We start from the raw sequence: 26,050 nt of genomic DNA on the forward strand, positions 1-26,050 counted from the left end.
CTTTTTAAACTCTTCCTTCCTTTGTCCTCCTAATGCAGGCCGTCAGTCTGGACCCTCTGCTCCTCTTTGTTTTCTTCTGAAGACACTTCCCCTTTATGGTTCAACCACCTCTGTGTAGATGACACAAATCTATACCCCCAACCATCACAGCTATCCTGAGTTCTGGACCTGAAATTTCAATTTCTTGTTATAAATCTTTACGTGGGATCCCTCCTATACCTCCAACTCAGTGTTTCTAAAACAGAATTATCATATTTCCCACAAAAAGAAGAGTTTCTTTCCATGCCCACAGAACTTCTGTATTTGTTCTTGATGTTATGTTTATTAATTTTGTGCCCCCTAATAACATCATAGTGGCTTGTCATAGCAGTTTCTTAATTGGTTTGTTGGATTCTGGCTTTTTGTTCCTTTGACTTGAGCTTTGTACATTGACAAATAAAGCTTTCTGAAAAACAGTTTTATTCAGATTCTCTAACTGGCCACATTCTTTAGTCTTCCTGGCCCTGCAAGAAAGGTTAATGAACCCTCCATCATCCATGGATTAAAGTCCAAAGCTTAAACTTTTTTGCTTCTGCTACCTATCACCATTTATCTCGCAAATCATTTGCTCTGTAGTGGCAATAATATTTCTGTTGATCTTTATAGTTTTCTGTACTATTTCTGTTTCCTAAATTGAATTCTATTGAACCCTCATCTTTGTTTTATTTGCCTGTTTATTTAATAAGAAAATATTTTCCAACATTTCCTGACAGGAGGTAAGTGCGTCACAGTTGATAATTACCTGCCCTACATTTTTCCCTGTCTACTCCAGACACAAGGTGTTCCATACTCAACTCCCTAAATGTGATTGTTTCCCGAAGGTGAATGTGACCTTGCTAATAAAAGTATACATCTTTTCACTTACAATAATAATTTCATAGGAAAATATGCTCTATTAGTACTTCTTGTTCTCCCCAGTTTTTCCCCCCTCTTTTCTTTAAAATAGGCTTTCTAGTTGAATAATCTGCGAGGCAGACATCCATGCATGTTACTACCCTAGTACACAAATTATTGCACACATAGTGAATGGTATACTCTGGGGCCTCTCCTGTCCCTGTAGCTTTTCTGGTGGCACAGTAGTTCATTTTCTACTTAATTAAGTGAGAAGGGACCTCTTTATGTGTACCTCCATTTGATATCTAAGGTCCTATTCTTTAGCTGATATTTCAAAGCTGCTTGTGCTTCTGTGTTATGTGAAGAAACGATTAAAGATGCACCCGTGAGGTTTTTGTACTCTGCAGGGTCCAGAGAGAAAGGAGGCTCTGATCGAAGCCCTTCTGGTTCTGGACTCTTCTCTTTGTACCAAGGCCGTGTTCCTCCACAAGTATTACACTGAACTTTTTTTTATTTAGCTCCTTCAGTTGCTTTTCTAATCATCTGAGTTTTAATACATATAATTTCCATTGTTTATTCTGCCTAGAAAATGTATTTTTAGCAATTGCTTGAGTTGTGTAACTTAAATATTTATTTAGGCCTATTTTTTCTGCCAGACATTAAACATTGTTTTCAGTATCATCTTTTCTAGAAGACACATGATGCTTCTTGAAGGTTTTAAAAAAAGAATCAGAATATGGTAAACACGAATTGATTTTCAGAATACTAAGTTAGTATTGTAACTTTTTCACCACTAAATAATTTTTTCCTTTCTAAGGTGATTATAAGTTTTATGTAAAAATAGTCAATCATATTGCACAGTCTTTTGTAGCCGTCACCAACACCTAACAGGGCCATGTAGATAGCAAACCCTTAGGAAATATTTGTTGGCTCTTTTGGTTCAAGAACACAACCTATCAGTGTTGAAAAGTGACTTTTCATAATGAGCAACTTCAAACCAATCATGCTAATTTACTGAATTTAGAATTTAACCAAATCTCAATTGGAAAAAAAAAAAAACAAACTTTTTTTTTTACAAAAAAAAAAAACAACTTTTTTTGTAGAACAAACCCCTGTTGGTTTCTCTCCACTTCTCTCAATATGTAAGGAATTCTGGTTTGATCTTGGCTGTTATCTAGATCTCTGTGTGTTAATAAGGAAGGAGTGTTGACTTGTCCTGCTTATTATTAATAATGATTTCATCTAGGACCATACAGCAAGGAAATCAAGAATAGTCTTGTTCCTTGAATTTATAATAAATGAATTAAAACAATTCCAATCTGTAGATCTATAATTTTGGGAGATTATACTAAAGCTGTAGGCTCTTTAGGGTGTGTGTGTATACTTTTAAACTTTTTAATTAGGGAGCTTACTCAAAATAACTTATCCTTTTGCTAATAAATAAAAGTGTAATAGTGGATCCTAGGAGAAAATAGAAACTGCTTTGGAATACTGTATTTGAGCATGTACTTGAATTTTAAGTTTATGATTTAGGTGGTATTATGATAAAGTGCTTGAAAAGTAATTAAAATCACATGAAATCTATGTAAAATAATTGTTACAAAATAGAAAAATATATAAATACATGATTCTTCAGAATCTAGGGACAGTTTCTAAAAAGCAAAAAAAGCTTCCAGATATGGATTTAGAAACTTAGAAAATATATTATACTGAAATTTTACTTTAAATTTGAACTCAGTATGGGAAGTACTGGTTGCAAATAAATCACCAAATCATAAATATTTTAAATCCTCTGCTAACCCTGTGCTTTCTGCCATGAAGTACACATGAAAAAGAAAAGAAAAAGAAAAATCTTTGTTCTCAGAGTTTATTCCCATTAGAGAAAAAAAAATTAAAAGGATAAAATGTTAAAAAATAAAAGTCTTATTTAAAAATTACTTTGAGATTAAAAACAGAAAAGATAGCACAGGGCAATATTTATTCAGGAACATATTCTTTGGTCTAGTTCTGTGTTTCAACATGCATCCTTCCCTCTTCCACTCCCTCCCTTTTCTCCCAAAGCATGGCTGAGCATCTTCTGCATGTCAGGCCCTGTGCTGGGTATAAGGTTACAAAGAAGAATAAAGCACAGTTTCTGTCCTCGAATGAGAAGCATAATTGGAATCTTCAGGAATCATCGTTTGACAGCTCAAACACCAGAGAGCTGGGGGGAGGAGTGTCTCTGTCACACCCACAATCTTTAGGTTCTCAGAAGGCTTTCAGCCCCACCCATGGTGTCTCCCAGTCAGAAAAGCTGTTGAGTAGGGACCGTAGCCTGCCCTTTGCAACTATACTGGGACATCTTATGGAACACAGTCAATTTTTCTAATCCAGTCTGAGGTTCAGAATGGGGATAGTATCTAATTTAACTATTTGGGAGGTAATAGGGAATCTATCACAATTATTAAATATGACTAGGAGGTGAAATTAGGACTCTTAACTCCAGGCTATGCTGTCTTCAAGTCATTTTCATTAGGTTCTAACATATTCTGAACTTCACCAATCAGCAATTGTTGTCACTCCTGAACATCTGAAGGACATTGTGGATAAACGGAGGTTTAGAGTCATGTGAAGGAAAGTCGACCGCAGATAAGGAATGTGCAGCTTAAGGGAAACAAAGGCACTCCCTAAAATTACCATGACCTATGAGTAAAGAAATCATATGGTCCCTGCAATATAATAAGTGAATCAATAAAAGTTATTGTTAAGGGAAAGATCTATCAAAATGATGTGTAGATTTTAGAGGACAGCTCTGGAGAATACTATAAAAAATATTCCTATCCCAGTGTATGTGGCTCAGTTGGAGGACGATGTTAGGTGTACCCTTATTCCCACAAACAGGTCAGAGTTTGTATATGGGAAGGGTGGCAAGAGATTACTGTTTCAATTTTCTGACTTTTATTTCAGGTATGGGTATGTCTGGTGGCCTTGCTTCTCTTGGTCCTTCTGGTTCTGGTATTAATTCCAAACACCAGATCTGGGGATGCTTGGGTGTCTCAATCAGTTGGTTAAACGTCTGCCTTCAGCTCAGGTCATGATTTCAGGGTCCTGGAATGGAGCCCCACATTGGGCTCTCTGCTCAGCAGGGAGCCTGCTTCCCCCTCCTCTCTCTCTGCCTGCCTCTGCCTAGGTGATCATTCTCTCTCTGTGTCAAATAAAAAAATAAAATAAAATCTTTAAACAAACAAACAAACAAACAACGACAACAAAAAATACCAAACACCAGATCTAGGGACTCTGCTTCTCCTCACTACTTTTTTTCTTTTTTTAAAGACTTTATTTATTTAGTTAAGGGAGAGAGTGAGCAGAGGGAGAGGGAAAGAGGCAGAGTGGGGGAAGGAGAAGCAGGGACTGACCAGGGATCTGGATGCTGGACTTGATCCCAAAATGCTGAGATCAAGACCTGAGCCAAAGTAGATGCTTAACCAACAGAGTCACCCAGGTTCCCCCTCACTACCTTAATATAAAAATTTATTAGGTTTCATCACTAAGAGTACAGTGATAAACCATGCAGGCTAAAAGACTTAGCTTGTTTCCCTCATTAAAATTGTTTGCAACTCTCTCACCAGATCCAGAGTTTTAGACCACATGTGTGAGAATTGGGCATGGTTACTGGACCCTTGGGTATTTCCATCCTTCTAATTCTAGTTTCTGAAATCTTATAGGATTGATGAAATTATACAGTGTTTTCTGAGCCTCTCCTAGGAGAAACTCCTAAAGCTCCATCAAAGCCTATGCTAAAATGATTAAGGACTCAAGGCAAAGGATGTCAGCTTGTTTCAATGCTCAAATAGGAAACTCATATTTGAGCGTGTCTCAAAAGGGGAATAAACTTAGTGCTGGTGACTTTAAATTCTGAGGATGCTTAGGAGGAGTGCGGAAATCTCGCTGAAACTGGCAGTTTGTTTATTCATTATAAAAACATTAGGTGTCCAGGCAATGGCTGAAAGGAAATGACTCTCACACATTCCTTTAAGTAGGGAGAACATACATGCCTGTTCCTTCTACACCATAGAAGGAACATGCTAAGGGTCCCTGGAAAGCAGAAAGGGGTCAGACAAAATGCAAAGGACTCTCAGCTCAGAAAGTGCATTAATTTGAGTGCGAAAGGGTTGGGAGAAAAAACTTAAATCTGTCCATCAGGAAGGGCTTAGGGAAAAAAGGGAGGGGCATTTTACCTAGGAATCTGACTCTGCACCTGAGTAGTAAAGGGGATTGGCAGGAGAAAAGCCAACTTTGAGGGTGGAGAAGTGGATAACTAAGAATTCGTTAAGGATCCAAGTCTGGAAAATGACTTTTTTCTCTGCTCTGGAGCATATGTCCCTGATGTGCCTTTGGGCAGGTGCTGGATTTCTTCAGCAAATTGTGTTAATTCTGGATTTGTGAGGTGGGGCTTAAAAACTATTAAAGTTTGGGTGGAGCATCTAAAGAAACACATTTCTTTATTTTAAGTCATGTAATTCAAGTAATTTTGCTTGTTCTTTCAGTGAGAGACAAAAATAGAGACTACTTCCTAGGTGTTTATGTCTTCTGGTTCTACTTATGTTTTTATTTCTACTCCAATGATTTGGCTTTATTTAGGTTTTAATATTATAAATGTCCCCAACACATTTTAGGAAGTGGTAGGTAAATACAATTCGCTAAGAATGATTTTTATTTTGTGAGTCTGCTGATAAGTTGTGTGGTGCCGTAAGTACCCTGAAAGTTAAACAGATTTACTGTGAGGAAACAAAACTAAGATTATACGGTAATCACTTAGTCAATGTGCTGGTTGCTCAAGCAAAAAACTTAGTCATTCTTGCCTCCTTCCTTCTCCTTATAGCATTCAATCCATCAGCAAACCCTGAGGCTTTAACCCTCAAATCTCTCAAGTCAATCTTTTCTCATCACTTCCATCACAATTATCCTTGCCCAAACCTTGAAAGGGAGCTTGGATTTGCAACCATCTCCTTACTTGTTTCCCCTCTTCTATACTGCCTCCTTCCTGTTTTCAACCCAGCCGCAGAATGGTCCTTTTAAAGTCTAAATGATACTATATAATTTTCCCAGGTATTTCATTTCATTTGCAATAAAAATCAAAGACCTTACTATGGACCACAAGCCAAGGGCTATCACTCTAGTTTCCTTTGAGCTGTCTAGCGCCCACTCCCCAACTCAAGCCTTGCTCCTTGCTACTCATTGAATATGATAGCACACATCTACCTTGGAACTTTAGTATTTCACACTTTCTCCCCAAATCCTTGCAGGGCTTGGTCCTTCTCCTCCTCCAGTTCTGTGCTAAATATAATTTCCATAATGCCATCCATGATCATTTCTTTTTTCTTTTCTTTTTTTTAGAGATTTTATTTATTTATTTGACAGACAGAGATCACAAGTAGGCAGAGAGGCAGGCAGAGAGAGAGGGAGAAGCAGGCTCCCTGCTGAGCAGAGAGCCTGATGTGGGGCTCGATCCCAGGACCTGGGGATCATGACCTGAGCTGAAGGCAGAGGCTTTAACCCACTGAGCCACCCAGGTGCCCCATCCATGATCATTTCTTATAACCATACTCTTTCCCCCCTCTTCCCCCAAACCACTTAGCCTACTTTAAATTTCTCCATAGCCCTTATCAGCATTTCACTATATTTATTTGTTAGTCTCTCCACTAACAATGTTTATAGAGGACTTCTTCACTGATTTACCCCCAGAGCCTAGATCACTACCTGACACACTGTATGTTTTAACAAACGTTTGCTGACTAAACACTGAGTAAAATAGTAATCGTGGTTGGTCTTTTACAAGGTGAAGTGGACGGCACTAGCCCATAACACTGGAGGCCCAAAAGTCATGTTTGCTCCTTTTGTTTATACAACTGTTTTCCCCAAATCTTATGTATAGGGGTTTATAGTCCATATTTAAAAGGAAGAGTTAAAATATATTAATTAGCCATGTTTCCTCTTCAGGAAGGAGATATGACCCTCTGTTAGGACAGCCATGAAGATCTATGCAGGTTTTGAGCTGTACACAAGGGTTGGTTGAGGGGGCATAAGAGAAATCCTGCCAGGGCTAGCTAGTTAAGTTCTAACTTGGAGTTGCATTGCTCTGGATCTCATCCCAAAGGGTTTTTCTACTTTTCACAAAGGAACTAATGTAATCAGATCAGAAGTGTGGGAGAGAGGAGGACAGGCTGGGTATTTGGGGTTAGGTGTAGGAGGAAGACTGAATTTTTACTAAAAAGGCTTTTATTCTCTGTGACATCGTTGGCTTCTTTTGTTTATTTTTATGTATATGCATTATATATTGTTAAGAAAGGAAAAAGGTATATGAGACATCATCAACCTATTGACATAATTTACCCTAAAACATAATAGATGGATCAACAGCAGAGCCTTCCTTTATAACGAGTCTGTTGGATATCGCCCATATGTCCTCCAGGTCTATTTTCTATACTCTGCACCCTGTTCTGTGCCCTATATGAACCACATCAACAAGCTTCCTTTTTTCTGGTGTCCAGTGGGATTTGTGTAAGGTAGAGCCCCAGTAGGATACCAGATGGATGATGTATGAGTTTTGATTATCTATTTCCTTGATTCCAAAGTCAAAGCTTTTCTCAAAGTGGCCCTCTTTATATATCTTTCTCCTTTTCAATCCTGATAACTACTCTTTCATCCAAAGAACAGCACCACCATCATCTGTACACCTTCCTTATACTTTTGCTCCTCGTTCCTTTACTAAATCTTTTTGGGTTATCTTTGAACGTGCCATATGTTTCCTGCTAGAATTCTGACTGATACACATTTCATGAGAAGAGAACTGTAAGGAGACTGTAAAGAAGGAGCAGAAGCATGGGGTCAGAGATAGGTCAGAAATCGGTAGAGATAAACCGACCATCTAAGACATGGACTTTTGGGGTTAGAGAATTTGCATTTGTTTAGCCCATGTCCTTCATTTTATTATCTGAGGGAAACTGAGCCTCAGAGAGATTTAGTGACCTTGTTCTAGGTCATGTGGCCAGTTAGTACCAGAACCACAATTTGTATTCAGATCTAAAACATAAACTTATTACTCTGTCATAGTCAATAATTTTGCCTAGGGCCAGCCATGGAAAAAATATGCCCTTTTGTAACCTAAATGCTAGCTTCTTTCTTTTTCTAATGCATTGAAAGTTATGAATATATACATACCCTGTTCCTGGGATTGTACTCACTGAGATCATACCCAATAGGACAGATAAAATCTTTCTCCAGTTGTGGCTATGGTGATTGCTCCTTTTTCTAGCCACATCATTTCTGACTTCTGGTTTGCTGATTCATTTCCTGTGTATCATATTGTTCTTTTCTATGATGCCTTCTCACATCATAAGGTTATACGTTAATTAAAGAATATTCTTATTTGGTCGATGTTGAAGAGGTTACTGCCTATATTTTCCTCTAGGATTTTGATAGATTCCTGCCTCACCTTGAGGTCTTTTATCCATTTCGAGTTACCTTTGTATATGGTGTAAGAGAATGGTCAAGTTTCATTCTTCTATACATAGCAGCCCAATTTTCCCAGCACCATTTATTGAAGAGACTGTCTTTTTTCCACTGGATATTTTTTTTTCTACTTTGTTGAAGATTATTTGGCCATAGAGTTGTGGGTCCATATCGGGGCTCTCTACTATGTTTCACTGGCCTATGTGTCTGTTTTTGTGCCACTACCATGCTGTCTTGGTGATCACAGATTTGTACTAAAGGTTGAAATCAGGCAACGTGATGCCCCCAGCTTTGTTTTTTTTTTTCAACATTTGCTTACCAATTTGGGGTCTTTTTTGGTTCCATACAAACTTTAGGGGTGTCTGTCCCAGCACTTTGAAAAATCCTGGTGGAATTTTGATGAGGATGGCATTGAAAGTACAGATTGCTCTGGGAAGTATAGACAGCAACTTCTTTCAAGACATGTCTCCAAAGGCAAAGGAAACAAAAGCAAAAATTAACTTTTGGGACTTCATCAAGGTCAAAAGCTTCTGCACAGCAAAGGAAATAGTCAACAAAACAAAGAGGCAACCCATGGAATGGGAGAAGATATTTGCAAATGACAATACAGACAATGGGATGATATCCAAGATCTATAAAGAGCTCCTCAAACACAACACACACAAAACAGATAATCACGTCAAAAAATGGGCAGAAGACATGAACAGACACTTCTCCAATGAAGACATACAAATGGCTAACAGACACATGAAAAAATGTTCATCATCGTTAACCATCAGGGAAATTCACATGGAAACCACATTGAGATACCACCTTATACCAGTTAGAATGGCCAAAATTAACAAGACAATAAACACCATGTTGGAGAGGATGTGGAGAAAGGGGAACCCTCTTACACTGTTGGTGGGAATGCAAGTTGGTGCAGCCAATTTGGAAAACAGTGTGGAGACTCCTTAAGAAATTAAAAATAGAGCTACCTTATGACCCTGCAATTACACTACTGGGTATTTACCCCTAAGATACAGATGCAGTGAAAAGAAGGGCCATCTGTACCCCAATGTTCATAGCAGCAATGGCCACAGTTGCCAAACTGTGTAAAGAACCAAGATACCCTTCAACAGACGAATGGATAAAGAAGATATGATCCACACATACAATGGAGTATTATGTCTCCATCAGAAAGGATGAATACCCAACTTTTGTATCAACGTGGACGGGACTGGAGGAGATTATGCTGAGTGAAATAAGTCAAGCAAAGAGAGTCAATTATCATATGGTTTCATTTACTTATGGAGCATAAGGAATAACATGGAGGACATTAGGAGAAGGAAAGGAAAAGTGCATTAGAGGAAACTGGAGGTGGAGATGAACCATGAGAGACTGTCAACACCGAGTAACAAATTGAGGGTTTTGGAGGGGAGGGGATTGGGGATTAGGTGCACCTGGTGGTGGGTATTAAGGAGGGCACATATTGCATGGAGCACTGGGTATAGTGCATAAAAAATGAATCTTGGAACACTGAAAAAAAAAAGCATATTCTTATTTGTATATGGTTGGTCACTAGAAGTTCAAATTTTAAATGCAGAGCTATCTCTAATGACTATTGATACAGATTCAGTTATGTGTCTTCTAAATTGTCCAAACTGTGAAGTTTTTCAAAAACATCAGTGCTTGTTTTTCCTGACCTAGAAAGTGGTAATAATAATGTCTACCTAATAGGTCTGGAGCACGATTTAAGTTAGATAATACATACAGAGCTCTTAGAACAGTGGAGGGCCTATAACACACCATCAATGAAGGTTAATTACAATTGCTTACTTCAGTAGTAAGGTGACACTTTATGCTACAAATTTCAGATCTATGTTCTCAGTTTCTCTTTTCTGTATTTTGGGATGTGCGTATAGGGGAGGATGGGTGAGACTTTATTCTGCCTTTTGGCTGGAAAAGCTGTTTCTGGATTAAATTCAATCAGCAAAATGATTCATTCTTTGGGCAATTATAATTATCATGATGTTTTTCTTGTAACACTATTGAATAGAGGGCTTATAATAAGAGCTATCTTGAGTCTTTTGGGATTTTCCATGCTGCATCTGCTTAAGGGATTCAGTTTAGTTCCACAAATGTTTACTGAGCAAATACTATTGACTACATGCTATAGAAAAAATGGTGATTTAAGCAATAACCTCACCCCAGACAGCTTATAGTCTTCTGGGGGTGTTTTGCTCTTTGCCACATCTTTGCTCAAACCTATGACACCAACGCCACATCAGTCTAACATAGATAACTAAGTGCCAGCTCATGGCTGGGTTTGGCTCCAAACCAGCAATCTGTCCTCATCTGATCATGTATAGTTCCCAGTCACGTTACTGGGAATTTTGAGAGTATATCTGAGAAGAATTTTATTTACTCTTTGCATTCTTTCTAAGTTTAAGTACATGTTCCAGGAAGTTTGATGCTTTTTGCTCTTCCTCAGGTTTTGACATGCCAGTCACCTACTGCTGTGGAACTGGTAAGCACCTTTGAGACACATGGTTCCTCAGAATGTGGTAAGGGTCTAGAAAAAAGGTCTTACAATCAGATCTAAAAGGAAGTAGGGATTATCCATCAGGCAAATTCTAGAATCTAGCTTAAACCATGCATTTTGCTGATAAGGTTACACTGATGAAGTTATGATAGATTACTGAGGGAGGCTCTGTGACATCCCAAGCATCACCCAGCTGGTTGTGTTTTAGACAATACTAAGAGTTGAATCTTCTTTTAATGTTGTTTTCTGAAATTGTGGGGTATCTGCTTATTTCAGTTGTCAACTTTTGCGATGCTATGAGCCATTATTATATCTGTTTGGAAGGTCTCAGCATTGGCAATTTGATTTTCTTAAAGGCCAGACAGAATTTACAAAGAACTGAGAGAATTACTTAATTAGCCATGAAGATATGTGACTATTACCACTTCTTAAGTTATTCCTTTCCCTTATTAGGCGTTCACAAATGCAAAAAAGCATCCATTGCTCAGATGCACTGTGTGAAGGTATGTACCCAGAAATTAGTTCTTTCAAGTTCTATGTCATTGTCCTAGGTCTCTCCATATAGTCTTGTTCTTGGTGGGAGGGAGGTGGTGGGAGTTAAGATCAGTCAGTGGGTGAAGAACTACTTCTTTTGAAACGAACATTCAAAAAGGTAAGATGGAATTGTTTCTTGTTTTATATTTTGCCCAGTCAACTACATATATGCCCAAATGAAATTATAGCCCAATAGAACCTATAGAATTTTTTTTTTTAGCAAGAAAAGAACCTTCAAGATCATTAAGTCAAAAGCTGGGAGAAAGGAGGCTAACTGAAAAGCATCCCCTTAGGAAGATAAGATGCTAATTTTTAGAGGCACTCAGCAGTTAGAAAATCAATTTTTCTTAACATTGAGAATTATTGAGTGGCTGGAAAAGCATCTTACTCTATGAAATATAGTCACTGTTTAGTGCCTTTCCATTTTATTTACTATTTAAAGCACACAACAGCTAGTTAACCAACTACTTATAAAATATATTTAATGTTTAGAGGCACTCACTGTGGTTATAAAATGATTTTAAGGGTATACAAATATGGTACGTTAACCACATTTCATGAACTATGGTTCCCTCTGGAAAAACAAAAACATTTTCCCTGGCATCCTGCGGCATCTCATCCTGAAGTTTGTAAATGACCCATACTGCTCAAACCGGCTGCTTCACTGGCTTTTGATGCCAGCCACTTTAGAACACACACCAGAAAGATCAATATAACCCCTACGTAAGTGATAGAGCACCGTGCACTCAAAGGCTGTTAGACTCTCCAATAAAGAATGGCTTGACAGATGCAGTGAAATTAAGCAGCATGCATAAAACCCAAGTAAAGAGGTTGTAGGGCTGCAGTCTTCTTTCTGTGCATGGTGGATTGATGGGTGCACTGTGACACAGACATACTAAGATGAGACTTGGTCCCAGCCTCTTGTATGCATTAGTGAGTTTATGGTCTATGAAAGCATAAGGAGAGTCTAACAAAGTATGGGAAAAGGATGGAGACTTTTTCAAAGGAACTTGCTACAGAGAATTATGACAAATGAGACATAAGTGGGCCCAGCATAAACTTAAGAGTGAGAAATTATTCAACCATATTTATTTTCAAGCAATATCCCTGAAAACACTCTATATGGCAGTGTGTTAATCTCCCTCTTTCATTATTGAAACTCCCTGACATTGATTATTGAGGAAATGTGATGGAAATATTGCTCTTAATTTCCCGTACATGTAATAAAGCTGAATGTGTGATGTTGTTCACTCTATCTTGTTTACATTGCCATCCTGCAGCAAGTATCCTGACAGAAGGGTTTCTAACCCAAGATGATAATCATGCTTAAGCTGGGGGAAGAATGCAAAGACAGAGATTGAGAGCAGGCTGGTGTAAATCTATATTTTGTCTCATCATACAGGGGGTAGCATTTCTAGCAAGGATAATCCCTAGTAAAATTCTAACCAAGGAGAGTTGATAGGGAAGTATACCAATTTTTTAACCAAATGATGAAAGAATTTATTAATTATGAAAGGAGACAGTGCTAGAGAATAAAACATTACACAAGAAAATTGTGAGAGACTGTTTAGTGAGGACTCTAGCTTACACTGCAATATGCTTCAGTTCTCTGAGACATATTAAAATGTGCTAGACCAGACTTCTGATTCTTGGTCCAGCATATAAGAAGGGAGTTTGGAAGTCATCACTCCATTCTAACAAGCAAGAAACTCAGCAACCTGAAAATCAACAAATTGTGTTAGATTTGTCAGGGAATTGAGGCCACAGGACAAACCACCATCCCCAGAATTGGAAAAACAGGCAAACACAAAGAATCATCACTTATTGGAGCACAAGCCCATAGCAGGAACCTCTGTAGAAACCAGTGCTAGGTTAGGAAAACCTAAACTATAATTGATATATTGCTAGATGCTCAATATGGACAAAACTAAAAGCTAAAAACTCTAGGAGAGCCCTGTCTTCGGGGAGTCCCCACACTTTTTTGAGTTTTTACCTCCTGGAGCCCTACCAGGATGTCACAGTGAAGATGAGAAAAAAATCCTCTCATGGTTCTGGCAAGGAGAAGGGGAAAGTCATAATACTGAAATATGTCCAGATCACTCTGTCCTTAATGAGGCCTGCCTTCAAGAGAAACTGCTTTACCAGATTCTGATCTACTGGGTGTTTTTCAGAGCCCAACCACGTGGCCGAAGGGAAATATTCAATTCCAGCTCCCTCTAGTCCTTCTATCCCATCTAAGGTGGCAGAAAACTGAAAAGAATGTATGAAGGTCACAGTCCAGGGGCTCAGGCTCACTAAAAGATCAGTCATAGGACTATAGAATAGCTTCCCCTCTCCCCCACCCTCCCAATGTATCTCAGGCTATTTTATCACAGTTTCTTTTAAAATAAGCTATGTCCAGCTTTCAACAAAAAATTACAATGTATACTAAAAGGGAAAAAATGCAAAGACAGAGCCAGCATCAGAACTAGACTCAGATATTTGGCAGGGATGTTGGAATTCTTAGACCAGGAATTTAAAATAACTGTGATTAATATGCTAAGGACTCCAAAGGAAAAAACAGACAACATGTAAGAACAGATGGGTAATGTAAGCAGAGAGATGAAAATTCCAAGAAAGAATAAAAAAGAATTGTAAGAATAAATACTGTAACCAAAATGAAGAATGACTTTGATGGGCTCATTAGTAGACTGACATGGCTGAGGGAAGAATCAGTGAGCTTGAGGATATGTCAACAGAAATTCCAGAACTAAAATAAAAGAGAAAAAAGGCTGAAAAAAAAAACCTGTAGTAGAATATCCAAGAACTGTGGACAATTGCAGAAAGTTTAATATAGGCATAATGGGAATACCAGAGGAACAGAAAGAAACAAAAGAAATATTTGGAGTGATAAAGACAGAATTTCCTCAAACTAATGTTAGACTCTAAACCACAGATTGAGTAAGCACAGAGAACATCAAGCAAAATAAATTACAAAAACAAAAATAAAAACAAACAAACAAACAAAAAGCTATAGCTAGGCACATCTTATTTAAACTGCAGAAGCTAACAGATAATGAAAAAAGTCTTGAAAAAAGCCAGAGACAACACCTTACCTATGGAAGAGTGAGGAAAAGAATTACATCAAATTTCTCTTCAGAGATCATGCAAACAAGAAAAGAGTGAAGTGTAATATATGAAGTGTTGGGAGGAAAACAAACACAAAACCAAGAACTAACCTAGAATTCTGTATCTTATAAAATTATCCTTCAAGGCAAAGGAGACACACTTTCTCAAACAAACAAAAATTGAGGAAATTTATTGCTAGTGTACTTTGCAGAAATATTTAGGAAGTTTTCCAGAGATAAGGAAAATGATACATCAGAAATACAATCTATATAAAGAAGAGCATAGGAGAAGGAATAAGTGAAAGTAAAATAAAAACTTTTTGTTGTTTTATGCATAGTTGACCGAACAGATAAAAATGTGTTCAAAATAATAATAGCAACAGGGATCCCTGGGTGGCTCAGTCAGTTAGGCATCTGCCTTTAGCTCAGGTCTTGATCCCAGGGTCCTGGGATCGAGTCCTACATGGGACTTCTTGCTCAGTAGGGGGCCTGCTTTTCCCTCTACCTGCTGCTCTCCCTCCTTGTGCTCTCTCTCTCCCTCTGACAAATAAATAAAATCTTAAAGAAAAATAATAGCAACAATGTGTTTGATATGTACTGTCAACCCTATATTACACAAGAAGCAATATAGTATTATCTGAAAGTTAACTTGGATAAATTGTGACATATCCTGAGAACACCAGAGCAACCAGTTAAAAAAATATAAAATAAAAACCAGAAGTGATATCAATATGCTAAGAAAGGTAAAAAAAAAAAATAGAAGCCACAAAATTGCAATTAAAGTCACAAAAACCAGGAAAAGAGAACAGATCAAAAGAACAGGAAAAAAAATAGAAAACAGTTACAAATATGGTAGTATTAGATTATATAAATAACCACATTAAATATTAATGGCTTAAATACACCAATTAAAAGACATATTATCAGAATGGATCAAAAGACACAACTATATGTTATGTACAAGAAACCCACTTTATATATAAAGACACATGTAGATTAAAAGTAAAGGAATGGAGAAATATATATCATGCCAACTCTAAAGAAAGCTGATATCAAAGCAAGGAAAATTATCAGGAATAAAGATAGATATTACATAATGATAAAGGGCCAATTCTCTAAGAAGATCTAACAACCCTTTCTATATATGCACCTAACAAGAGAACATCAAAATACATGAGACAAACCTGATCGAACTCAAGGAGAAACAGATGAATTCACCATTATAGTTGGAGACCTCAACACCTTTTTTCAGTAATGGATCCAGCAGGCAAAAAATCAGTAAGGACATAGTTCAACTCCATAGCACTATCAAATAACTGAATATAAATGACATCTATAGGCGTTTGGGTTGCTCAGTCAGTTGTGCCTCTACCTTCGGCTCAGGTCATGATCCCAGGGTCTTGGGATTGAGCCCCACGTGCAGCTCCCTGTTCAGTAGGGTGTCTGCTTCTCTTCCTCTGCCTCTCCCTTGGCCTGTGCTCTCTGTCTCACTCGCTTTCTCTCTCTCTCAAATAAATAAATAAAATCTTTTAAAAAATTTAAATAATTTTAAAATAAATGACATCTATAGAATACTTCATCCAAGAACAGAACAAAGTCTTTTCAAGCTCACATGGAACTTACACCAAGATAGACCACATTCTGGGCCATAAAGTATACCTTAACAAATTTGGTAGACATCATACAATGTCTGCTCTCAGACTATAACAGAATTACTCTAGAAATCAATAACAGAAAGATAGTAGCAAAATCCCCAAATACTTGGAGATTAAACACCACATTTCTAAATAACATATATGTCAAAGAAGAAATCTCAAGAAAAATTTAAAAATATTTTAACTAAATGAAAATAAAAATATAAATTATCAAAAATTGTTGAACACAGTGAAAATAGTGCTTAAAGGGAGATTCATAGCATTGATTATAAATATTAGGAAAGAAAGAATATCTAAAAATCAGTAATCCAAGCTTCCAGCTTAGAGACTAAGAAAAAGAAAAGGAAATTATATCTCCAGTAAGCAGAAGAAAAGAAATAATAAAAATTAGAGCATAAATCAAAGAAATTGAAAACAGGAAAATCCATTGAGCAAATCAATGAAACCAAAGAACCAAACAGAGGTTCTCTGAAAGATCAGTAATAGCCAGGAAAACTAAGAGAAGAAGAGAGATTACACAAATTACTAATATCGAAAATGAAAGAGGGGATATTACTACAGATCTTCTGGACATTAGAAGAATAATAATTAAGGAACATTATGAACCACTCTATGCCCACACATTTGTTAATCTAGGTAAAATGGTCAAATTCCTTGAAAGACACTACCTGCCAAAGCTTATAAAGAAGAAATAGACAATCTGAATAGGCATATATATATGTATATGTGTGTGTGTGTGTGTGTGTGTGTGTGTGTGTATTAAAGGAATTGAATCAATAATTAATAATGTTCCAAAACAGAAAGCACCAGGCCCAAATGGATTCACTGGTTAATCCCACCAAACATTTAAGGAAAAAAAAAAAAATCAATTATCTATAATTTCTTCTGGAAGACAGAAACAAAGGGAATACTTCTTAACCCATTCTGAATTCAGTATTACCCTTATACCTGAAGCAGGTAAAGACATTACAAGAAAAGAAAGTTGTAGACCAATATCTTTCAAAAACATAGATGCAATAATCCTCAAGAAAAAAAAATAAGCAAATCAAATCCAACAATATATAAAAATAATTATATACCATGACCAAGTGGCATTTATTCCAGATTTGCAAAGCTGGTTCAACATCCAAAAATCAAATTAATGTAATCCATCATATCAGCAAGCTACAGAAGAAAAGTCACATGTTTATATCAATTGATGCAGAAATGCCTTTGATAAAGTCCAACCTCAATTTGTGATTAAAAACTTGAGAACCAGAAATCAAGGGGAATGTCCTCAACTTGATTAAAAAACGTATACAAAAACCTACAACTAACATCTTGCTTAATGATGAGCAACTGTAAGTTTTCTTATTAAGATTGGGAAGAAGTCAAGGATGTCCTCTCTCACCACTTCTTCTTAACATTATACTGGAAGACCAGCTAATGTAATAAAACAAGAAAAGGAAATAGAGGGTATAGAGTTGGGAATGAAGAAATAAAACTGTACTTGTTAGCAGATGATATGATTGTCTATAGAAAATCTACATTGAGAGAATCAACAAAAATACTCTTGGAAGCAATAGTGATTATAATGAGGTTTTACATGTTTACAAGATAAACATACAAAAGTCAGCTGCTTTCCTATATCCAGCAATGAATAACTGGAATGTGAAACAAAAAACACAATACCATTTAATTAGTATACACCAAAATGAAATAGGTATAAATCTAACAAAACATAAACAAGACGGTATTACCTATACAAGGAAAACTACAAAATCCTGGTGAAAGAAAACAAAGAACTAAATAAAGGGAGAGATATGGATAAAAAGACTCAATAGTGTCAAGGTGTTAATTTTCCGAACTTGATCTATAGATTCAGTGCAATCCCAATGAAAATCCCAGAAAGCATTTTATGGATATTGACAAAATGATTCTAAACTTTATATGGACAGGGGAAAGTCCCAGGATCACCAATACAATGTTGAAGGAAAAGAATAAAGTTAGAGGACTGATGCTAATCCAACTTCAGGTAACAAATGGTCCTAGAACAACCAGACATACACATGAGAAAAAAATGAATCCAGACACAGCCTTTACATCCTTCACAAATAATAACTCAAATATTTACTCACAGACCTAAATGTAAAATGCAAAACTAAACCAACCAACCAAAAATAAAACAAAACAAACAAACAAAAACAACAACAAAAAACCCCAAAAACCAAAAATGAAAAAAAGAAAAAAATTCCCTAGAAAATAACACAGGAGAGAATCTAGATAACTTTGGATTTGGTGGAAACTTTTTAGATACAACACAAAAGGCATGATTATGGAAAGAAACAACTGATAACTTGGACGTCATTAAAATTAAACTTCATTAAAACTTCTGCTGTGCAAAAGACACTCTCAGAATAAGACAAACCACAGGCTGGGAAAAAATGTCTTTGAAAGACATATCTCATAAAATACTGCCACCCAAAATATATAGGGAACCATTAAGAGTCAACAATAAGAAAACAAACGATTAACAATGAACAAAAGATCAGAACAGATACCTCACCAAAGAAGAGATACGGATGACAAATAAGCATATGAAAAGATGCTTAATGTCATATGTCATTAGGGAACTGCAGATTGAAACAACAAAATACTACTACATACCTATCAGAATACCAAAACGCTGACACACCAAATGATGGCAAGGATGTGGAGTGACAGGAACTCTCATTCATTGCTGTTGGGAATGCAAAATGGTACAACCACTTTGGAAGACAGTTTGGCAGTTTCTTACAAACCTAAACGTACTCTTACCATTTGATCTAGCAACCACATTCTTTGGAACTTACCCAAAGGAGTTGAAAACTTATATCCACACAAAAACCTGCACATGTATATTTAAAGCTGCTTTATTTAAATTGACCAAACTTGGAAGCAATTAAGATGTCCTTCAGGAGGTGAATAGATAAAAAGTGATATACCCAAACAATGAAATAGTATTCAACACTAAAAAGAAATAAGGTATCAAGCCATGAAAAGACATGAAACACCCTTAAGTGCATATTTCTAAGTGAAAAAGCATCTTACTTAAATGCTAAGTAAGTAGCATCTGCAAATGCTACTTACTGTACTATTCTATTTTACAATGCTCTACAGGAGGCAAAACCGTGAAGACAGTTATATATAGGTGGTTGCCAGGGGTTGGGCAGGGGAGGGAGGTAGGTAAGGAGCAGAGGAATTTTAGGGCAGTGTTACTATTTTGTATGATACTAAAATGGTGAATATATGTCATTATAATCAAAACCCATAGATATACAACCCCAAAAGTGGACCTGAATATAAAAAATGGACTTTGAGTGATAATGATGTGTCAATGTAGTTTCATAAAAGGTAAGAAATGTACCATCTTGGTGTGGGATGCTGGTAGTGTGGGAGACTGTGTATGGGAACTCTTTACTTTCCTCTCAGTTTTGCTGTGATTCTAAAGTTTCTCTAAAAAGAAAGTCTATTTTTAAAATTTGTGCTAGGCATTTGATGATTTTGAGAGCAGAGATTATGTTTCAAACAGGAAAAAAAAAAAACCAATCTTGTGCTAGTGAATGAAATGCTTTTCTTTTTTTTTAAGAATAAATGTTATGTTGAAGCACAGATGAATTTAATTAAAGAATATGCAAGACAACTTATGGCAAAAGCTTTGGAGATTAAGTTCTATAAATGTATGTGAAAACTAATGGTGATAATGAAGTCTTACTAGTAATGTTTGGGAAAGTTTTAAGGATCAACATTTTTACTTCTTTTGGGGGGGAATATGGAGAATACTGATTGAAGTCATATTCAGGTAAGGCTTAACCTTGTGTGTGTGTGTGTGTATTTCTTCATTTAGAGTTCATTTCTGCACAAATGCTAAGAGGAGAATGGGGTGGTGATTTGGCTTTTGTCCTTTCACCAAGAAATGGGGCAGAGGCTCTGGCAAAGAAGAATGTATGAGGCTATTCCCTGGTGAGAGTAAGAAGCCTAAGAAGCCTAAAAAGCCCTCGCCAAGGCAGGGTTGCTGAGGGCAGGTCTGAGTGAGAGTGAGAGCAGCTGGCCAGTCCATCCAGCTAACCGATGATCCTGGGACGTAGCCTACCTAGGTCTAGGTCTGCCTCTCCGGTCCTTGCCTCTGGGTGTGCTCTGGTTGTCTCTTCGTTCGCCTTTGCCGGGAGAGGAGTGTAAGGAGACCCTCAGCTCTGGGTGTAGGTAAAGGCTCTGTGGGACACGGTTCAAGGTCAATCATCAAGCTAGCTCCTCCAGTATATCAGACTTCACACATGGAAGGGTCACTGGAGAATTGCCCACTCTGTAAAGATGGCTGGGAGGTCACACAGGGGCACTGGTAGTAGAATGGAAACTGAGGCAGCATCTGGGGAAAGGGCACAGAAGGTTGCCCCGAGGCACAGAGGCACGAGGCTGTGTGAGACTCAGGTCAAGGCCTGTTTGCCCGACTCACATCTGCTGTCCTGGGGCTGCCTCCAGCCTGCCGGGCCTGGATGTCTGTGGGCGGGGCCGTTCCTGATCCATCAGCTCCAGGGGGCTCTGCAGGGGAGGTCCACGCCCCAGGCATCAGCCAAATGAGCGAGCAGCAGCTAGGAGAGGCGGTGGTGCGCTCGCGTCCTAGGGCGCACCTTCTCACCGCCGGTGTGGCCTCGCCTGCGAGAAGCCGAAATGTAGGTGCTGCACAACGAAGCTGCGCGTGCGGGCTTCAGCCCAGGTAGGGGAGACTGGCCTCGATCACAGGCTCTCCAGATCCTCCTGGTAGCTCCTCCGGAAGTCCCGGCCATCCTGGAAAAGCCCCAGAGGCAGGAGCCCGTGACACCCACGTCCGGGCGTGCTCGCCCCACCACCGCTCCTGCAGACGTCCTCTGCGTACTGGGTGCGCCTGCCTGCGAGAGGAGGACAAAAAGCACCAGGTGACGGGCGGAGCAGAGCTGCTGGACCTGGCTGTGGTGAGTGCCCTTGTGCCTACGGCCCTACGGGCCATCCTTCGGCCGTACCTCCTACTCGACTCCCAGATCACCCTCGGCCTTCGGCCGTCTGGATGCGAGCAGATGGTGCGCGTGCTGTCGGAGCACCGGGCCCTTGTGTACAGCCCACTGGACCGAGTCGCCCAGGACGGCCGCAGACTGGTGGTGCAGACGCTGCGGGACTTCGCAGCCCCACGGTGAGGCCGCAGTGAATGGGGCCATGGCGGATGGCCTAGTTCCCGCTTTTCCTCAGGGCAGGTAGGAAGAGGAGTCAGGGGAAGGGCAGAAGTGCACCTGAAAGAGAGGCAGCGGACGGGCAAGGGTGCCCGGTGGGTTTGTGCACAGCGCTGGGGCTAGAGTAGCAAAGAAGGGAGGTGGTGTGTGGTCGGGGACCCAAAGGCCCTCCTCAGCTAGAGCTGACCTTGGCCCAGCACGTGACGTTTGGACCAGTGAGACTCCTGTGCTGGCACGGGCTCCACCTGGCGGACGGGAGGTGCAAAACCGCAGAGCGAACAGGCTCCGCGGAAGTGTAGAGTGGGTGTCCTCATTCAAGGGATCCTACAGTGTGCGTGCTTTCCAACACTTCGGGTTTGGCCTGCTGTCAGTCTGCGTTGCTGGGCGCATCCAGTCCACGGCATGCTCTTCGTTTTATCAGTATGCCACTAAGGGGATCACCGTTGCATCTGGGATACCTCTTTGGTTTTGGCTCTGCTTTCTGTATGCATTTCCATCCCTGCTTGAGAATTTCTTCGTTGCTGTCTTGGTTCTCCTGAGCCACCTCCTGTACTCGCAGCATTTGGGGAACGTCTCCATTGGGGGAGAGATGACTTTCTTAAGGGAAGACCTTGGTGGGGACTGATTTACCGCCAAGATTTCCACGCAGTGACTGGATGAATACTTAGGTCCTGTTCAATATGAGAGGCTCAACTCTCTCTCTCTCTCTCTCTCTCTCTCTCGTTTCCTTTTAATTAAACCACTGTTGTCATTACATTGTGGATTCTTATGCATTTGCAAAAATTGTATAGAAGTATTCCTGTGTACCATTTACCCACTTTCCCCCATGGATAACGTCCTGGAAAATTGTAATACAGCGTCATAGCCAAGATCTGGACCTTCATATTATAGCTCATTTCCTCAGTGCAGGGATCCTTCTAATTGCCTTTTCATCACTCACCTCCCTCCTGACCCATTCTGCCAGTGCCTGGCGATTACTAAGCTAGTCCCCATTTCCAGAATTCTGCCATTTCAAGAATTTTCTGTAAAAGGAAATTGTACAGTATGTATCTTTGGGGAATTGAATTTTTCCTTCAAAATCATTCTCTGGAAATTCATTCAGAGCGCCCGCTTTATAAACCCTGACCGCCTGTGTTCTGCATTGGGAAGTGAGTTTCCCAGTGGTACAAATGTGTTAATACTCTGTCTCCTTTTTATTTGCTAAATTGTATTTATGGTATGGGTTGCCACTGTCAGTTTAATCATCCCCCCTGTAAAAGGATGGGGTTGCCTCCTGTTTTGGGCAATTACAAAACATGCTGCTGTGAAGATTCCTGTACCGGTTTTGGCAAGAACCTAGGTTTTTGTGTCTCTGGTAAGCGTAGAATTGTGATTGCTGGGTTTTTGATGGTTGCAAATTTAGTGCTTCATGAAATGGCTAGACTGTTTTCCATTCTGTACTATTTTACATTCCCACCAGCAGTGTATGAGTGATCACTTTCCTTCTCTAGGGTCTTCAAAGTCTCTTACTTTCACTACAAACAAAAGTGTGTTTATATTGGTTTAGCAACTTACCTAAAATCAATTGTTTATTCTTACTGCTAAGAAATCAAATGGAAGTTATTCAGTAATGCATACCTGAAATTTTTATTTTATGAAAACAAAGTGGTTTATTAGTGTATTGCACTTTATTTTATTTTTTTAATTTTTAATTTCTTTATTTTTAAGATTTTATTTATTTGAGAGAGAGAGCACGTGAGAGAGAGCATGAGGAGGCGAGGGGCAAATGGAGAAGCAGACTCCCTGCTGATCGGGAAACCCCACATGGGGCTCCATGCCAGGACCCTGAAATCATGACCTGAGCCAAAGGCGGATGCTTAACCAGCTGAGCCACCCAGGTGCCCCAATGTATATTGCATTTTAAAGGTAATAACTGAATAATAGAATAAATAGAATAAAGAATTAAGAATAAATATTAGAATAAAGTCCATTTAGTATAACTTATATAAGTACCTTCTGTTAGTACTCTGTTATTTGATAGACATGTTACCCTTTCTCTATGGGAGATTTTCCCACTTTCAACTTAAAATGAAGAAAAATATTTTTAAACCAATTTATGATGGTATCTTAAAGAGGCCCCATAGTGCATCTTGAAAGCACATATGTATGGACAGCTAAAGAAGTATTATATTCATTAGGCTATCACTGTAGTTTTTATGTGCCTAAATTTTAATTATAGGAAATTAAAATTTTAATCTAATAAAATTAGAGGAAAGAGATCAATTTCATTTTTTTTCTTAAGGAGATTAGTTTTTTTGCAAAGATAGAGAGCTTGGCTTTGTCTTCAGAGCACAAGTGATATACTGTTATTCAGAGCACAACTAAAATAAATACTCTCTCAGTTAAGTTTTTAAGAAGAGTTTTCATCTACTTGTTTGTTTATTCACATTGATTTAAAAAAATCTGTTAACTGACAGATTTGCATTTTCTTTTGTGTTGTATAAATACAACTTTGAAAGACATTGCTTTGTATTTTAGTCCCTATTTTAAGTACAGAAACATATCAATTTAGGACCTGTGAATGTTAAGCGATAGAAAAAGATGTGAACATTTATTTTATTTACCTTATTTTTTAATAATAGCCATTTTTCAACTATTTTTGTTTCTGATCCCTAAAATTCCTTATCAATAATATAAAAATCTGCACCATGTTCAATTTAAAATAGTATACCATCATATGAGCTTATTTTATAATATTTTTCTTTTTTAGTATTCTTTAAAATCACAAATATAGTAGATGACCTAAAGAACTTTTAAATAGAGAAGTATAAATAAATAATCAAAATCTACTCCTACTTATTCTTAAGAATTAGATGTATATCCACTGAGACCTCTCTTTAGATCTTTACAAACTGTTTTTCAATATGTGTATACTCATACATTTTGTTACATTTAATTTGTCATTCCTCATATTATCTTTTTTTTTTAAAGATTTTATTTATTTATTTATTTGTCAGAGAGAGAGAGGGAACACAAGCAGGCAGAGTGGCAGGCAGAGGCAGAGAGAGAAGCAGGCTCCCCGCTGAGCAAGGAGCCCGATGTGGGACTCCTGATCCCAGGACCCTGGGATCATGACCCAAGTTGAAGGCAGCAGCTTAACCAACTGAGCCACCCAGGAGTCCCAATATTATCTTTTTTTTAGTAAATATTTCCATCAATTTATTTTCTGTATTCTTAAAAACAAAACAAAACAAAAATCACAAGTTTATACCAATGCTTTAAAATATACACTGAAAGAAAGCCAACTCTCATTCATGCTGAAAGTTGGTCTATGTTTTCTTTACTTCTATTTGCTAAATGATCTTCAATAATTTCTGCAAAGAGATTCCTCTTCAACAGATTATATGCAAGAGGTAACAGTTGGCCAGCAACTTTATGAAAATAGTGTGAGCCATAACAAAAGAGATCCATTCCCAGCTCAAGCCCCATACCATAATCACATTGATCATTAGCAAACTGCACAAAAGTCATTTCCTGAATGGGAGCAAAAGCTTTTAGTCAGTCTGTCCTCATCACTTGGCGCCTCAAAGTTGTCTTGCAAATTCTCTTGAGGTTGGCATCTGTTTCAGGGAGCTCTCTGTATCCAACATCATTTTATCTACTGGGACAACCAAGACTACACCATGAAAGGTCTTTGTCATGACTTTCTTATCTCTTTGTTTCATCTTCATGGTTCTCTGTTCCAGTGAGTACCCAAGTTCTCTGGCTGCTTCTGTGAGTTTTTCATATATGTTTTTCAAGATTCTAGTTTTCTTTTTATCTGTTACTTCCTTAAGCTTTTTCATCAGAAACGGTTTGACTGTGGCAAACACATTATCTCCATTTTGAACAATTGTGCAGTTTTTCTTTGCTTCATTTGTACCAACATATACAGGAAGTTCATCAGGGGAATCCCTGAAATACCCCATGTGGAATTGAATTTTATTATCTCCAGTAACAATGGTCTGGAACTCAGGAGGATCATGGTAAAATCTCCAGTGAAGGTTAAAATTCAGGCTTGCTGATTTTTTCTTCATTTTATGTTTTCCGGCAAGGATATCATGAGGACCCACTAATCGAAGTCCAAGGCTTGTAGAAAGTGAATCAGCTGGGTTTTCAGGATCAAGTTCTTCACAGAACTTCCAGAAGCTATAGAAATCTTCAGGCAGAAAAAGCTTATAATGATTTTCTACTTTTCGAAGGTCACTGGAGACATCAGCTTCACAGGATTTACTTTTCTTCCCATCAACTGTTTTCCCACACTGCTGCCCCTCCCCGCCGGGCCTGTGTTTCCTGCCAAAGCCAGCCATTCTGTAGCTGCAGCGCCGCAGAATCCCTCATATTATCTTGTAACTAACGTTTTCATGTAACCTTATATGACAAACATCTACCTTGGATCAAGTTCCTTCAAAAACAGCGTAGTCTGTAAGGCTGATGTGCAGGCCGATGTGCTTCCTTGTTCCATTATGACATTTTTATAGGGGGGTAAAGAGAAACTCAGACTCAAGTCCATCCCAAGGAGTGAGGAAAAGAGGACTTTTTTCTTGCCTTGTACCCTCCTGCATGCCTCTGTCACTGGTTAGAATTTGTCCCATAGAGCTTTAACTCCTCTGTAACTGGGTTGGGTTA

The 26,050-nt window shown here is 38.4% G+C and overlaps 1 pseudogene across 1 annotated transcript; it reads right to left on the reverse strand.

Annotated features, from left to right (window-relative positions):
* Nucleotides 1–24,694: 24,694 nt before the first annotated feature.
* LOC308340360 (histone PARylation factor 1-like) lies at nucleotides 24,695–25,731 on the reverse strand (annotated as a pseudogene). Its single transcript has one exon. The product of its transcript is annotated as a histone PARylation factor 1-like (transcript).
* Between the last annotated feature and the right edge of the window lie 319 nt (nucleotides 25,732–26,050).

Source organism: Martes martes, assembly GCF_963455335.1.
Source record: "Martes martes genome assembly, chromosome: 3".
Classification (NCBI taxonomy): domain Eukaryota; kingdom Metazoa; phylum Chordata; class Mammalia; order Carnivora; family Mustelidae; genus Martes; species Martes martes.